The sequence below is a fragment of the Monodelphis domestica genome, chromosome 2, assembly GCF_027887165.1.
Source record: "Monodelphis domestica isolate mMonDom1 chromosome 2, mMonDom1.pri, whole genome shotgun sequence".
NCBI lineage: Eukaryota > Metazoa > Chordata > Mammalia > Didelphimorphia > Didelphidae > Monodelphis > Monodelphis domestica.
In genome coordinates, this window is record NC_077228.1 from 10,945,031 (window position 1) to 10,960,982 (window position 15,952).

The following is a 15,952-nucleotide window of genomic DNA, read 5'->3' on the forward strand; positions in this document are numbered from 1 at the left end:
AAGTGACTGGGGTCACCCAGCTAGGAAGTGTCTGAGGTCAGATTTGAACCCAGGATCTCTTATCTCTAGGCCTGGCTCTCAATCGACCAAGCTACCCTGTTGCCCCATCCCTTCCATTTTTTGAAGGACAATGGGATTTAGGGATGCTATCTCCCCCATATTGATTGGTCTGTAAAAAGGTAAGTCTGCTTTAGGAAAGTTTAGTCAATCCCATTAAAGAGTCATCTTTGGTCAATAGCATTCATTGGCCCTGTTGGAATGCCATCCTTGGCCAAGAGCAAGGCACTTATTGAGAGCAGCTTCCATGAATAGCATTGGGGAGTGGATCTGGATGGTAGGAAATTGCTTTTTGTAAAGAAAACCAGAGTGGTGGCGGCTTTTTTTTTCTTTTAGCCAAGATTCTTCTGCGCTTGGGGTTATTTGCTTGGCAAACCAATTAGCTGTTTTTCCTGGCCTCCTCCAGTGCAGCTTCTTTCGTGCAGGGCTGGAGACTCTCTCCTATGAAAATAGGCTGAAATGTTCCAGTCTTTGCATACCAAATGAATGTGCAGACGAGGGGCACGGAGCAGAGATGCCATTTAGGGAAGTGTGCTCTTCCCCCCAAATATGTGCAAACTTCAAAATTAGCTCAGTGTGAACTTCACTAATGTGCCCCTCACTCCCTGGAGGAAATGAAGAACTTGGGGAACAGATGTTTCCAGGCAGGACCGGAGCTCTGGCAAATCTCTCATTTTGCTAACATGGAGCTAATGACTTTCTCCAGTGTGCCATCCAAAGTGGAATGATGGCAGATGAACAGGTAGAACCCCTGCCAATGCAGATCATCTCTGGGCTGCAGCTGCCTTATCTGTACCATCCAAAATTGACTTCTGAAGTCAGTTTATTGTATTTGTATTCAGTAGTTTGCAATGGAAAGAGGAGAGAATCTGGTGTCAGCAGTTCTGAATTTATAAATGGACTCCACCAGATTGTTTGTGTAAACCTGGGCAAATGAGTCGCTTAATATTCCTGAGCCTCAGTTTCCTCAATTGAAAAAAAGAGAGGGCTCAGCCTCTAAAATCCCCTCCAGCTCTCAACCTATGATCCCATGCCTTGAGAAAAAGTTTTGTGCTATTCAAAGAAAGAAAAATCTTGCACTGATTAGGGCAATTGTTGGAAGGGATGGCGTATCGGACTTGGATGGAGAGAGGAGTAGGCTTAAATCTTGATTTTCACACTTGCTATTTGTATGATTATAGCCAAATCCTTTAACCTCTATGGGCTTCCTATGTCTTGACTAAGACCTCCTGACCACCCCAGCATACCAACATGCCTTTGGAAATACAAGCATCCCTTCCACATCACGGAAGTTCAAGGCACAGCACCCCACAATGTGGAAAACCCAAGGAAAAATCTTTGGCCCTCCCTTCGTACCAGAGAAGGTCAGATTTCTTTTTTAAGGAGTTTTTAAAGTGCCTTATTGTACATTTTACTTTGTCTGCATTTCTCAGTTTCTAAACTTTTTCTGTGTCCTCTTCTGGACGTTGAATATCACCAATGGCTTCCACAAAGCTCCCAAAATTCCCATTTAATTTATTATGCCAACCTGTATTATATTGAAACCACAATGGGGAAAGTCAGGCTGTGGAAGGGATAACTGCACCTTATAAACTCATCTGAGTATAGATTGTTTCTCCAGAAAACTTGTAAGCTTCTTGCAGAAAGGCATTGTTTCTTTTCTCTTTTTAGAGGGAGGTATCTCAAGTGATCACATCAGCTCCCATGGGTGCAACTCTCATCTCTGTGCAGATAATTCACAGATCTGTATATCAGCCCTAATTATTCTCTTGAGCGCCAGCACCATATCACTAACTACCTTTTGGATATCCCAAACTAGGTGGCTGGTAGACATCTTCAAATTCAATATCCATAAGAGCAAAAATTCTGCCCCCCCCAAAAAAAACAAATGCTTCCCCTTATCCCAACTTTCCTATTTCCAAATCTGATTTCCTACTTCAACACATGGGAAGGCATCGCTAAATCCCGTTTGAAGGTTGTACATACCACCATCTTCTCAGTCATCCAGACGTACAATCTCAGTGTTATGGATGTACACATTTCCATGAGTAAATCTAGATATGTATAAGCAAACATATACATGTATATATATATATATATAATGTGTGTTAGAGTACATATAAATCTGTGGAGTCCACACACACACAAACACATACACACACACACACACACACACACACACACACAAAGTTGGTTAGGAACAGAGGACATCTACAGAACAGTGTTGTCCAACCAAAGAAACTGAGTCATAGAAGAGACTTCAAGGATCATGCACGCTAATGTCCTCATTTTACAGAAAAGTAAACTGAGGTCCACAGATGAAACAGAATTAGTCCACTTCCCCCACACAGTGAAGAGCAGAGCCTTCTGATGGAAAGGTCCTCTTTCGTATCATGGCTCTAGGACCTTGGACAAGTCACAATCTCCTTTGGTTTCAGTTTCCTCCTCTGAAATGTCTTCATTGTCCCTCCCAGATCCATGTCGTGGGTGGGTTTGACTTCAGGGTCCTATACCATAGCGCTTACATCCTGTTTGTTTCTCATCCATAATGAAGAAGGGAAGTTTTTCCTTAGTTGGATTGTCTTGGACCCCAAACCTAGGGGAGACTGTGAAGGTCTCTCATTCGCCTCCAGATCTCTGGCTTTGTTGGAGTTCCTGCACATTCGATGGTTTCCACTGCTGGGTCTCAAAGAAATGACACAGTACAGAACACTGATTCCCTTGAGTCATTCCTGGGTAGAGTCTAGAATTTCTGTCTTCATCCAGAGTGAAGGCTTCCATCCTTCCCCCCTGAGGAGAAAAGGTTCTTCTATTCACTAATCTTCTGAAATGTTAGGTTTGTTACTTCAACTGCTATTACCCATGACAATTCCTGAAGGCCACATGATGCCATCTCCTGCCTTCGTACATTCATGTATGCAGTTGGCCTATATGCCAGGCACACATTCCCTCCTCTTCTCTATTTCAGAATCCCTACTTCCCCTTCCCCCTTTGGCTGCCCTGTCCTCCCCAGCTGACAGCATTCTATGGTTTCTTAAATATTCCTTGAGTTCTTTCCTTGGATCTTTCCTTTGCCCCATCGCTCCCTCTCCAGCTGGTGCCACTTTGATTCACATCTATGCTTTATGCCCACTCCCCACAATACCGTGCAAGCTCCAAAAGGATAGGGACTGGCTCATTTTTCTTCTCCCAGTACTTTGTACATAATAGGTGCACAACAGTGCACAAAGTAGGTGCATAGTAAATGTTTGCCTACTTTGACTGAGTTGAATTGTTTCTCTTGCACAGGATAAGTTCTTGGTTCTATGACTTCTTTGCTCCAAGCACAGGTACAACCTGTCTATTATTTGTTCCAATATGAAGTCAAAAGAGTTCTAGATTAGAAGGAAGATGACCTCAGTTCAAATCCTGACTCTGCTACTTACTATTAGTGTAATGGCTTCAATTATTTCCTCACCTTGGGACTTCGTTCCTTCACCTGTAAAATGAGGGAGTTAGACTTGGTATCTTAAGATCCCATAAAGGATCTTAGGATGATCTCTCTGCCTCAGTTTCCTCACCTTTAAGATGAGGGGAATCAAACTACATGATATTTAAGGTCTCTTCTAGCGTTAAACTTATGAGCTGATGAACTGATCTTGCTGGAGAACATCTTGATATGTTTGGTGAAAGAATTCAGTCCTGATGAATTCCGGGCCAGTGAAGGCTAGCGTTTGACTGATGACCACCACCGAGCTTAATTTATTGGCCGGGGCCTGTCTCATCACAGAAATGGTGCTTCAGCATGAAAGCACAATAGATTTAGGAGCTCAGGAAAGGATCTTGGCAGTTGGGCCATTTATGATCTAACTTTCTCAGCACATCCTGATGAACAATTGCTTATGAGCTCAGGGTTAGACTCAGACCATCCATTTTGAGAAGAAATTCTTAGTCACTCCTCCTGTGCTTCTGATTTTAATCCTGTGCTGGCCTAATTTCTTTCACCCTACATCAATTCACCCATGGGAGGTTGCAAGGTCCTTTATGACAGACTTATTCTCTCTCTCTCTCTTTCTCCCCCCCTTTCATTTTTCTCTTTCTTTCTTCCTTCCTTCCTTCCCTCCTTCCTTCCTTCCTTCCTTCCTTCCTTCCTTCCTTTCTTTCTTTCTTTTTCTTCCTTCCTTCCTTCCTTCCTTCCTTCCTTCCTTCCTTCCTTCCTTCCTTCCTTCCTTCCTTCCTTCCTTCCTTCCTTCCTTCCTTCCTTCTTCTTTCTTTCTGTCTTTCTCTGAATCCAGAGTGAAGGCTTTCATCCCTCTCCCTGAGAAGAAAAAGTTCTATTCACTAATCTTCTGAAATATTAAGTTTTTGTCATCTTCAACTCCTACTTACCCATGACAGTTCCTGAAAGTCACATTATGTCATCTCCTGCCTCCATGCATTCACATATGTAATTGTCCTATATGCCAGGCATACATTCTCTCCTCGTCTTTCTATTTTAGAATCTTTACTTTCCTTTTCCCTTTTGGCTGCCCCTTTCTTTACTATCTCTCTCTCTACCTCCCTCCCTTCCTTCCTCCCTTCCTTCATCCCCAAATAATGATAGAATCTATATTATGTTTTAAAGATTGCAAAGTACTTTGCAAATATGATCCCATTTTATCCTAGAAAATCCTCTGAGAGGGAGGCAGGTGTTATTATTAGTCCCATTATTATGCTCCAGGTCCAGTATTCTTATTAAATGTGCCCCTTCGAATCTATGCTGCATATTTGTTGTCCCCAGTACACAGTGATCTAGAACCCACTTGAGTGCCTTTGTATACTTTCTGTCCTTCATCTTTAGAATGCTCTCCTCTGCCTTTTGGAACCCACTCCCCAAAATCCTCCTTCCAGGCCCCTCTCCAGGGCTACCTCCAAGTTTTCCCTGATCTAACCAGTTGTTTACAAATGCTCACCCTAAATAATGATTTTGTGAATTTTTAAATATCTTATGCTTATTTATCTGTTTATTTTATTTGTTCCCTCCCTTAGCATATGAGATTCGAGAATTTTAATGCTGGACATACAAAGGAAAAATAAAAACAGAGTGAGTTGACAAAGTAGGCTTGTGAGATTGAATTAAAGAGCAAGACTGTAAATGTTATGGGCACAAACATCTGACAAACAATTAAGACTGGAAATCAGCCCGGGAGAGCTTTTGCTCCCAATCATACTCAGAATCTTGTAAAAGTCCAACATGGATTGAGAATCAGAGAGTCAGAGGTTCCCCGGTCCTCTTCTTTGAGACCATCAAAAACTTGGGTTGGCCCAACAAGGGTTCTGGTGAACGAGATCCTTCCAGTGAAGCATTTTCTTGTGGTGAGGGTCCACGTTTTCAGGACTCCGTCTAGATTCGTACTTCCCAATGCTGTGTCCCCAAAGAATGTAGAGTCCTAGCAATTCCGAACACATCGTGTCAGTGTTTTCATCAGATGCACCTGGCTATCTGTTCTGGTGCCCAGAGCTGGCTTAGTGAGGAGGCACTGGAAGAGATGAAGGGGAAGATGGTGTGGCAGAGGAGGAAGGAAGATTGCAGACATTCTGCCTGCCTACCCAAAGCTATATATCGAGATGTTCAAAAACACAGATTGGCATTCTGGACAAAAGCCAACTTGGACTAGACAACTAAGTAGGAGCTGTGCTGTTCGGATGCTTTGTGAAATTGGGGAAATCATCCAACCTATCTCCAGTTCATTTGGCCTAAGATGGAATGGGTTCCACCTCAGTCTTGGACGTTTCTCAAGGATCATCACCCCTTGACTCCACTGGGCAGCACACACCTCTACTTACTTGCACTTATTCTCATTGTATTGTTTCTGCTTGCACTTACGTGTGTAGCGGTTGTTTCACATCTTCTGTCAGTCAGCAAGCTTTTATTGAGGACCTACTATGTGCCAGGCAAGGTGCTAAGTTCAGGGCACACAAAGAAATGCAGAAATAGTCCTTGCCCTCAAGGAGCTCGATTTTGTAGCAGAACCAACAAGTAAACAACTATATGCAAACTATATGGGGAGGCTAGAGTGGAAATAATCTGAGAGGGAAGACTTTAGCATTAAGAGGGATCAGGGGAGACTTTGAAGGGAGCCAGGGAGGTCATAAAGAGAGGGAGAAAAGTACAGGCTGTGGGCAGAATTCTTTTACTCTTTATATTTGCATCTGTAGCACCTAGGACAATATTTGGCACATAGTAGGTACTTAATAAAAGCTGTTGATATGCATGGGGAGATGGTTCAGGCTACTCCTAGCCATATCATTTATCTTCATAAAGAGAAGGAAGAATCAGAAGATTTTTCCAAACCTGTTTTACATAAATATTTCTCCAAAGCTCTCTAAAATTCTTACAGTGCGTAAAGGAAGAGAACTGTTTGTTCAATACAGTTTGAATGTATTTATTCTGATTTCTATGTGATTTCTTAAAGGCAGTACCCTAGAAAATGTGATAGGACATTTGTAATTTAAACCTGATTTCTTTTAGGACTGATCACTTTGAAGGTACTTCTTAAAATGTAGTAGCTGAAAATTTGCTTAAGGTAGAAACCGGTCTGTGCATAACATTCTCCCATAAGTCTCAATTGCTAGAGAACATTTTACGTGGCATGGAAGTAATGCCCATCTTTCACATCTCATCACAAATATCAAAAGATGACTAATGCCAATTTCCCTCTCTGACAACTTAGCTCAAGAAGTAAATAGGTTCATGAATACAATTCATCTATTAGTTCTGCTTTTGAAGTGAGATCAAAGATAACTATTTTAAATGATATCATTCATTTTTCTTTGCAATTTTCCTGAAGAAAATATCTCCGCTTAGTCTCCCTCTTGCCATTGGTACCTTCAGTTCTGCCTTCAAACATGGCCAGCTCTGTTCTACCTTGAAAAAAAGAAGGAAAAACCCCTCCACTTGACCCTTCTTTCCCTTCTACCTACTGAATTATTTCCTTTATTACTCCATCAAATGACAAAGAAGTTGAGGGCTCTCATTTGCTCTTCACTTCCTTTCATCTTAAGGTACGGCAAATTTGGGTTTTGTTTCTCCTGTTCGACTGAAGAGGGATCTTTGAGTCATCCTTCTCTTTCATAACTCCAGAGCTGGCAGGGTCCTCAGAGGGCATTTACTTCATCTCCCCCCCCTTTTGTTTTACAATTGAAATCAGTGAAGCCCAGGAAGATGGAGAAACTCAGTAGCCAGGACCAGAGACAGGGTGAGAAATCAGGGCTTTGGGTTCCAGAAACAGCCCTCTTTCCAGGACACGATGCTGTCTTCTTCATCCCTCAGATCCGTTCCTCTCTCTACTCTTCCAGGGAAATGGGTGCACCAAGGTATACACAGGTTAGATGGGAGATGATCCCAGAAAGAAGTTGTGAGAAGGTGGGGAGAGAGGGGCAAGTAAAGGCCCCATGAAGAAGATGGAATTTGGGGCAAGTCTTGAAGTAAGCCAAAGAAGCTACAAGGTGCAGATTAGGAGGGGATCCCTTACACCTGGTGGGGGGGGCAGCCACTGAAAAGACATGAAGTCACTTGATGAAAGATGTTGTATGAGGAACAGTAAAAAAGCTGTTGTTACCAGATCATAGAATACATGGAGGAGAAGGGAAGAAGGTGCAAGGTTGTGAGAGGCTTTACAACACAAAGAAAAAGTTCTGTATTTGATCTTGAAGGTAGTAGGGAGCCACCAGAGTTTATAGAGTAAGGGTACAGCATGTCAGACCTCTGCTTTGGGAAGGTCATTTGATTGCTGACTGGAGGGTGAACAGGAGTGGGGAGAGAAGTGAGGCAGGGACACCCAGCTAGGACCTACTGAGGGTTAGAGTAGGGCCAGATCATAGAGTTCATGGAGACTTCAGTGGAGCCATGATTCTTCTGTCCTACAACATCAAGCCATGCTCACTTCCAATCTAGCTTCCTTTCTCACTTGTCCCATCCTCTCTTTGAAGGCTGCCCTGGACATCCCAATTCTATCTGTGCCACACAATTGAATCCTGAATTCTTCCCTTTTGTTGCTGCTCTAGGTTCCACATCCAGCCTTCCTGTGACCCGGCCCAGAAAGCTTCTGTATCTCAACTATTGCCTCTCCTGGGTATAGGTGAGTGACGCCCTTTCCTAGCCCCACTCCACCCCCATCATCCTTTCCACAACTTGCTCTGAGTAGGGTAGAGACCAGACTTGTGATTTCAAAGGCAGTGGAAGCATTTGCTATCAATTCAAGTCAGTATCTTCTCTGGAGTTCATGATTTTAGAGTCATCCAGGGGCACCCAGAGGTTGTGACTTGCCCAGGGTCACACAATCAGGATGTGGTTAGAGGGAAGACTGAACAAAGGTCTCCCCGGTTCACCACACTGCACTGCCATGACTCTGCCCTTAGAGCAGTCATCAACTCCATATTGCCTCTGGAAAAGGCATGCCAAGGATTAATCTGCATCCCTACTCACCACCTCTGTCACTTCTCAGCACAGAACACTTTTCTCTGGTAACATCTCCCCTAATTCTCTGTCTCCCTTTATTGGACTAGAAGGCTCTTGATCACAGGAACTGATTCCCTTTTTGCCTTCTCATGCCTGGTGCTTTGGCTGTGTGACCTTGGGTAGGTTATTTAACCTTGTCTACCTCAGTTTCCTTATCTATAAAATGAGCTGGGGAGCAAATGGCAAACCCCTCCAGCATCTCTACCAAGAAAGCCCCAAATGAGGTCATGAAGAGTTTGACATGACCGAACAACCATAACAAACAAACATTTAGTTCATTTTTTTCATTCTTTTTTTCTGTCTTTTCTTGCTGGTTATTGCTTCACAGTCTTGGGTCTTGCCTCCCCTGCAAGTTTTTTAATGTCAAAGACTTTAATTCTATCTGCATGATACAGTGATAGAGTCCTTGCCTTCAAGAAATGGAGATTTCAAGATGGTTTCAGAGGCTTCCTTCTAAGTCATGCAAATTGATTCATCCAAGTCTTACTATGCTCATTTTATAAATGAGGAAACTGAGGCTTGTGAGAGGGTGCAGAGTTTGCCTATTATCACATATCAAAGAAGAGCTATGAGGCAGAATTTGAACCCAGGCTTGTTGATCTAAGGAGCAGTGTCCTGTCTCTCAACCAGATGAGATTCTAAGCTAATGAGGCCCAAAAGCGCTGTGATCTAGCTGCAGGGGTAGAGAAGTCTTCCATATGGAAGAAGCCCAGTCCAATCAAAGAATCCAACAGTTCTTAAGTGACTACCTCAAGCATAGTGGCCAAACTCAGGTGAAATAGGCTTGGGTTCAAATTCTTCATCTAACACATTCTAGGTGTGTGATCACAAACAAGTTCTTAATATCTCAGTGCCCCATTAGCATTATTCAGTGTTGTATTTAGAGTCAGAGGAAGTGCAGGTGAATCTTGTTACCTGTGTGATCCTGGGCAAGTGGTTTCTATCCAGTTGGGTCTTAATTTCCTCCTCTGTAAAATTCATGAGTTGGATTAGATGATCTCTAAGGTTCCCTTCAGCTCTAAATTTATTATCTTAAATTATATTAGGAAGGAGTCACTGATCTGCACAGATAAAGGGATTTTCCATACCAGAAGTTGCCTGTTCTGATGCAATTGAAGCCTCTTCTCTGTCTAGTCACCAGTATTGGGTGGTATGAATACAAAGAGAATCCACCTTCTCCCCTTCCTCCAAAAATGGTTCTGCTCCAAAGGAGTCTGTTGTTTACTAGCTGGAATACAGAACAAATGCACACATCATAGTTGGAAGTGAACTGAGGAACCTAACAATAAACACTCAGCAATCTGCAAAAGGGGGGAAATAAAGAGCAGAGTTCAAACAAACAGCAAGATGAGGGTTCAAAGGAAAGCCAGCAAAACTTCCTGTCCTCAGGGAGCTTCCATTCTAAAGGGAGTGACAGTGAATGGAGAAATGGATCAAAAATGGTCCTCTCTCACCCTCCCATGCAAATAAAGCTCAGTGGGTATTCCAGTCAAGGGCACAAAAGCTTGGAATTGGCTTGTTTCCCAAAACAAATGACAGCCAGAAGTCTTTGGGGGTCCTACAGGCACAAGATTGTGTGAATAGAGTAGACACAAAGTTTGACAGATGACCTGCGAGGCAGCTGGATTGTGGCTCTGTGGAAGGGAGCGAGTGTCTTACACTTGTTTTTCACACCAGAAAACTAGGAAGGGGCCAAGCAATGAAGAGCTTGAATCTGTCAGACTGAGGACATCATCTTACGGAGAAGCAGGTGGCACGGTCAGACCTCTGCTTTAGGAAAATCATTTGGCTGCTAAATGAAGGATAGATTGGAAAGGGAAGAGACAAGAGAGTGGCAGTGAGTGATGACAGACACATAGACAAAGAGGAGGAGGAAGGGGGAAGGAAGAAGGCGAGGGTGTAGGAGAGCTAAAGGGGGAAGGCAGACGCCGCTTTGGGAATGTAGAGGGTTAGAGGAGGGGATCTATAGGGGTAGTGCTATAAAGGAAGAAATGCTAAGATTTGGATATATGAACGGAAGGAAACAGGAAGAGAAAGGCAGAGAGGCACAAGCATTTCAACTGGGCTTTACACACATTATCTCGCTTATCATCACAACCACCCTGGAGGGGCAGGCTTTGAGCACTTGGGAGCTGAGGATACCATTGGGCCTGGGACCCTGAGAGGATGAGAGTGACTCCCTATCAGCAGTTAATAGAGGAATTGGAAAGAGAAGTGGGCGATTTGGGGTAAAAGACAATGGATGCTCTTGTCATTTTGATAGTTATTTGATTATTTTTGCCAATGGGACATCTGGGTCAAAAGGACCAACGGACAATTGGTGATCCAGAAGTGATACTGAATGACACCTCAAAAGAGTTAATGCCAAGAGTAGACCAATAGAGCACAGTTTTACCTACCAATGGGGAAAACAAAAGGAGATTCTATAATCTTTTTGGAGGCTTTCAACTAAGCATCCCTTTGTCATCAGATACATTCAAAATCCAAGTAAATGGGATAAATGTAAAATGCCCAATGAGTGGGTTGTCACATTAAAGTGGGTCAGTTCAGGCTCCAGAAGACAGGAAAAGCTACCCCTGGAGGACGGTTTCAGGGTCAAATCTTGAAGGATGTGGGGGGTTCTAAGAGGCAGAAGTAGTTCTTAAAATAGTGCAATAAAAAAGAGGCTCCATCATACCAGAGGCAGAAGATTTGGAGGGAGGAAGTCAATATCTCAAGCCAAGCTCTGCCTTTTTATTCCCTGAGAGTCTTTGGGGGCAAGTGTTTACCCCTTTCTGAGCCTTTGTTTTCCCTTTTGTTAAATGATGGCTTAGGACACTTCCAGCTCTAGGACTGTGAATCCTCTGACCCTGAGCCTGGGCAGGACTAGTCCCTGGGACTGCACACTAGATGGAATTTTGGTCTGCACCAAAAGCAAAAAAGGATTTGTACCAGCAAAAGCTTCAAACAACAGACAGGTACCTTCCTTTTATCCTCAAGCAGATGGGCCCATTCATAGGGCTCATTGGATGCTGTCAGCACTCAGCCTGGCTCTCCTGCAGCCCAGGCTGCCCAGGCTTTGTTTCCCAAATGTTCCCAATTCTATTTCCACCCTATGATGTCACTGGTGTCATGGTTACAACAATGTCTCACACAGTCGCATCTCTGCCTCTGGCCACTGAGACAATGGAGCCTTCAGAACAGCTGGGCTCTCATGAACCAACAACAGTGATTCTCTCTTTGCTTAGAAAAATCAGATGGCGGTGCCCAGTGGGGTTGGGTATCTGGGGAAGCAAATCCAGAGCTGGTTTAGTATTACCTTTGGGCTCTAAGGAGGAGTCAGCATGGTCTTCTCTGTGGGGTCCAGTTGGATTTGACAGCTCTTTCATGGATGAGAGAATCTTAGAGATGGAATAAAACTAACCAGCTCATCCACACACAGATCTGGCCCAAACTCATGGTTTTGGTAGAATGGAAGATCCTGGAGGGGAGGCACCTTCTTAATTTTATATCAATTGATGGAACATCTGGCATATAGGAGGTACTTAATAAATGCTTACAGATGGTTTAGTTGGCTGATTTCTCTGCCTTTCATATTCTAAAAAAGGTTTATTAAGCAGATTTCCACATATAATGCATGCCTGTATGTAGACCCATAGATGATATATGCACGTATGACCAAACACATAATTTCATTGTTTTTTTTTAACCCTTACTTTCCATCTTGGAATCAATACTGGGTATTGGTTCCAAGGCAGAAGAATGGTGAGGGGCCAGGCAATGGGGATTAAGTCACTTGCCCAGAATGACACAGCCAGGAAGTGTCTGAGGCCAAATTTGAACCCAGGACTTCCCATCACTAGGCCTGACTCTCAATCCACTAAGCCACCCAGCTGTTCCCCCTAATTTCATTGTTAAACACAAATGCTAGTGAAGGAACCTTCTCTAACAATGGCGATCAGCTGTTGTGCTTATAGCCATAAAACCTTCCTTAGCATACAGATTTGCTCATGGACTCATGCACAGTGTCAGAGGCTGGATTTGGACCCGGGTCTCATCAGACAACTTTCACTAATCAGTAGCCACTAACATTTTTGACATGGGGGCTGCTGCTTTCCCTGATAGGCAATGGAGGCAAGTGGCAAAACCAAAAAGGCCAAAAGCCAAAGGACCTGGCTTCAAATCTCTGCTCCGTGACTTCATAGCCTTTGGCAAGCCTAGGTCTTAGTTTCCTCATTTGTAAAATAAGAGGGTTGGATTTGGTGCCTTCTAAGGTCCCTTGAAACTCTTGAGCCATGACCCCATGTGAATGCCTCACCAGGATCATCTGAGTGTCATCAGTGCCTGTCTTCAGTCATATCCTGAAGGGTCCAGGACCCAGGAAAGGGTCCTGGAGTAGAAATCAGGATCCTGAGGCTCAATCCTGGGCTTGAACACATCTCCATGTGTGATCTTAAGGAAGACATTTATTTCTCTTCTCTGGGTTTAAGATGAGGAGAATGTACTGTGTTCTCTGAGGTCCTTTCCAACTGTGACATTAAAATGATCTCCTGAAAGCGAAGATGAGGCCACCTGTGGCCCCTGCCTCTTCCTAACAGATGCACCATTGGGCGCTCACATTCCTAGTAGAAAGGATGTTAAGCAGAGGTAGGAAATGTATAGGGAAGAGCAGCCAAAGAATAGAAGTAACCTGATCATCCTTCTTTATGTTCAACTCTGACAATCAGAAAAATAGGGGCCAGTCAGGATGGTCCTCAAAATAAAGGAGCTGAACTTCCAAGGGGCCCCGCAGGATCATATGGTCACAGGTCGAAAACTAGATGCCCCCTTCCAAGCTACTGAGGACAACTATTTGCTCTACTATTCCTCCTTTCCCTAATCACATGTGCTCCCAACCATGCCCATTCCCTCAAGGTAAGAAGTCATTATGGTATCGCGGGAAGAATACTGGCTCCAAAATCAGAGGACATTGGGCATCAATTCTTCATCTCGGGTATTTACTAGAATTGTGACCTTAGTCAAGTCAATCGACTTCCTAGTCCAGTGAAAAAAGTCAAGACTAGAATCAAAGGGCTTAAGTTCAAGGGATATGTCTGACATGTATATCCAGTGTGACCTTGGAAATGTCTCAGTCTCTAAGGGATTAATCTTCCTTGCCTGCATAGTGATGGGCTTGACTAGATGGCTTCCCAGTCCCTTCTAGCTCTAGAATTTGCACTCACTTATGGATCCATTCAATAATCCTCTAATCCTTAAAGATGTAAGGTGGACAGGATGTCAGTGAGAACGGAAAGGGGAGGCAATTTGAGAGGGAATTCGCTGAAATTAAAAGAACTTTGTGATTGACTAGATATTAAAGATGAGCCAGAGACAATGCTGGGATGGCCAGTCTGGGTGATTATGAACCTATTGATGTCACTGACAGAGACAGAAAAGTTGAGGCTGGGGTGGGAGGCTGAGACGATTTGGGAAGACAAGGCTTTCAGCTTTGGGAATCAGGCTTTTGAGGTCATGGAAGTGCATCGACGTGGAACTGTCCAATAAATAGGAAGCTAAAGTGAGGCAAAGGTCTAGATTTTGGATAGGATTGGAATTCAGGGAGCTCCCCAAGCAGTTGGGTCCTTATGGTCCTAGAGTCTGGCATGGGAAAGGAAATGGAGCATCCCAGAGCTGGGGGTACCACAGCAGTCACTTAGTCTATCCCTTCCCTTCACCAAGTCCTCCTGGCAACATATCCAACAAATGGTCAGCTAGCTTCTGCTCCAAGGTTTCCATTGAAAGGAATACTCTGCCTCTCAAGGCATTTCAGTTCACTGGGATTGCTCTGACAGTTAGGAAATTTTCCATTACATCAAACCTAATTGGTTCCTTTGCAAGTTCCTCCTATTATTGCGAGCTCTGTCTTCTGGGCCCAAAAAAGATAAGGATAATTAATCCCTTTCCCCTATGATAGCCCTTCAAAAATCCCCCCAAAGCCATCATGTCCATTAATTCACTACCAACCTTTCTCTTTTCCAGGATGCACATTATGAATTCCTTCAACCTATCCTCAGATGGCGTGAACTTATGGAACCACAGAGCTAAAGACAGAAGGAATCTCAGAGAAGCCATGTGTCCTAACCCTCTCCTCGAGCCCAAGTTCTTTGTCTTATACCACAGGACCTCTCCAAACTGGAGTCCTTTGACCATCCTCCCTCCTCTTCTCCATCGTTTCTTAGCTCATCTGTGTTCTAAAACCACATTAAAGGATAATGTTTTTTTTTCTTTTAAACGTTATTTTATTTGGTCATTTCCAAACATTATTCACTGGAAACAAAGATCATTTTCTTTTCCTCCCCGCCCCCCCCTCCCCCCGCCTTTCCCTCTCGCATAGCCGACACATGATTCCACTGGTTATCACATGTGTTCTTGACTCAAACCCATTTCCCTGTTGTTGGAATTTGCATTAGAGTGTTCATTTAGAGTCTTTCCTCAGTCGTATCCCCTCAACCCCTGTAGTCAAGCAGTTGCTTTTCATCGGTGTTTTTACTACCACAGTTTATCCTCTGCTTGTGGATAGTGTTTTTTAGATCCCTGCAGATTGTTCAGGGACATTGCATTGACCCTAATGGAGAAGTCCATCACCTTCGATTGTACCACAATGTATCAGTCTCTATGTACAATGTTCTCCTGGTTCTGCTCCTTTCACTCTGCATCCCTTCCTGGAGGTTGTTTCAGTCTCCATGGAACTTCTCCACTTTATTATTCCTTTTAGCACAATAGTATTCCATCACCAGCATATACCACAGTGTGTTCAGCCATTCCCCCATTGAAGGGCATCCCCTCATTTTCCAATTTTTTGCCACCACAAAGTGCAGCTATGAAGATTCTTGTACAAGTCTTTTTCCTTATTATCTCTTTGGGGTACAAACCCAGCAGTGCTATGGCTGGGTCAAAGGGCAGACAGTCTTTTATCACCAAAGGATAATGTTAAATTTGGAGATAACAAGCCACAGTGGGGAAAAAACCCAAAGGAGCCAGAACCAAAGGTCACAAGGCAATTAGTGATTAATAACACTGGGGCTAGGGGGGAAAGGGAAGGATCTTTTCAAATCATGACATTGGGGAGACTAGAAAAAGAAGACGAATTACTAAGAGCATCATGTTCTGCAAGCAAAGGCCACAGCTGCTGCAAACCCAAGAGCCATCATTCTACAAAAACCCTCTGTAAAGGATACAGGAGCCCTCAGCAATGATTTTTCCCCTGATATGCTCACACTCACTGGTCACCCTCAGCAGCTGGATCCACAGATAAATAAGGGGGAATACGAGAATGGGCATTGTTTGGAATATATACTTGTTTTCTTTTAAAGGAGGACTCCCTTCTCCCCAGTACGCACAAAGAGACTTTAGATGATGAGTGTATACATAGAATAATATAAGCCCCAAGTTCAAAAC

At 43.6% G+C, this 15,952-nt stretch overlaps 1 protein-coding gene and 1 long non-coding RNA gene across 7 annotated transcripts in view; one reads left to right on the forward strand and one right to left on the reverse strand.

The window, feature by feature from the left end:
• The window catches only part of PDE4B (phosphodiesterase 4B), a 712,123-nt gene that overhangs the window by 359,713 nt on the left and 336,458 nt on the right, over positions 1-15,952 (reverse strand). The gene's annotated exons all lie outside the window — the stretch shown is intronic.
• LOC130457035 (uncharacterized) lies at positions 11,685-14,786 on the forward strand. The gene is made up of 2 exons (XR_008916015.1): positions 11,685-12,056; positions 14,534-14,786. It is a non-coding gene; the product is annotated as an uncharacterized LOC130457035 (long non-coding RNA).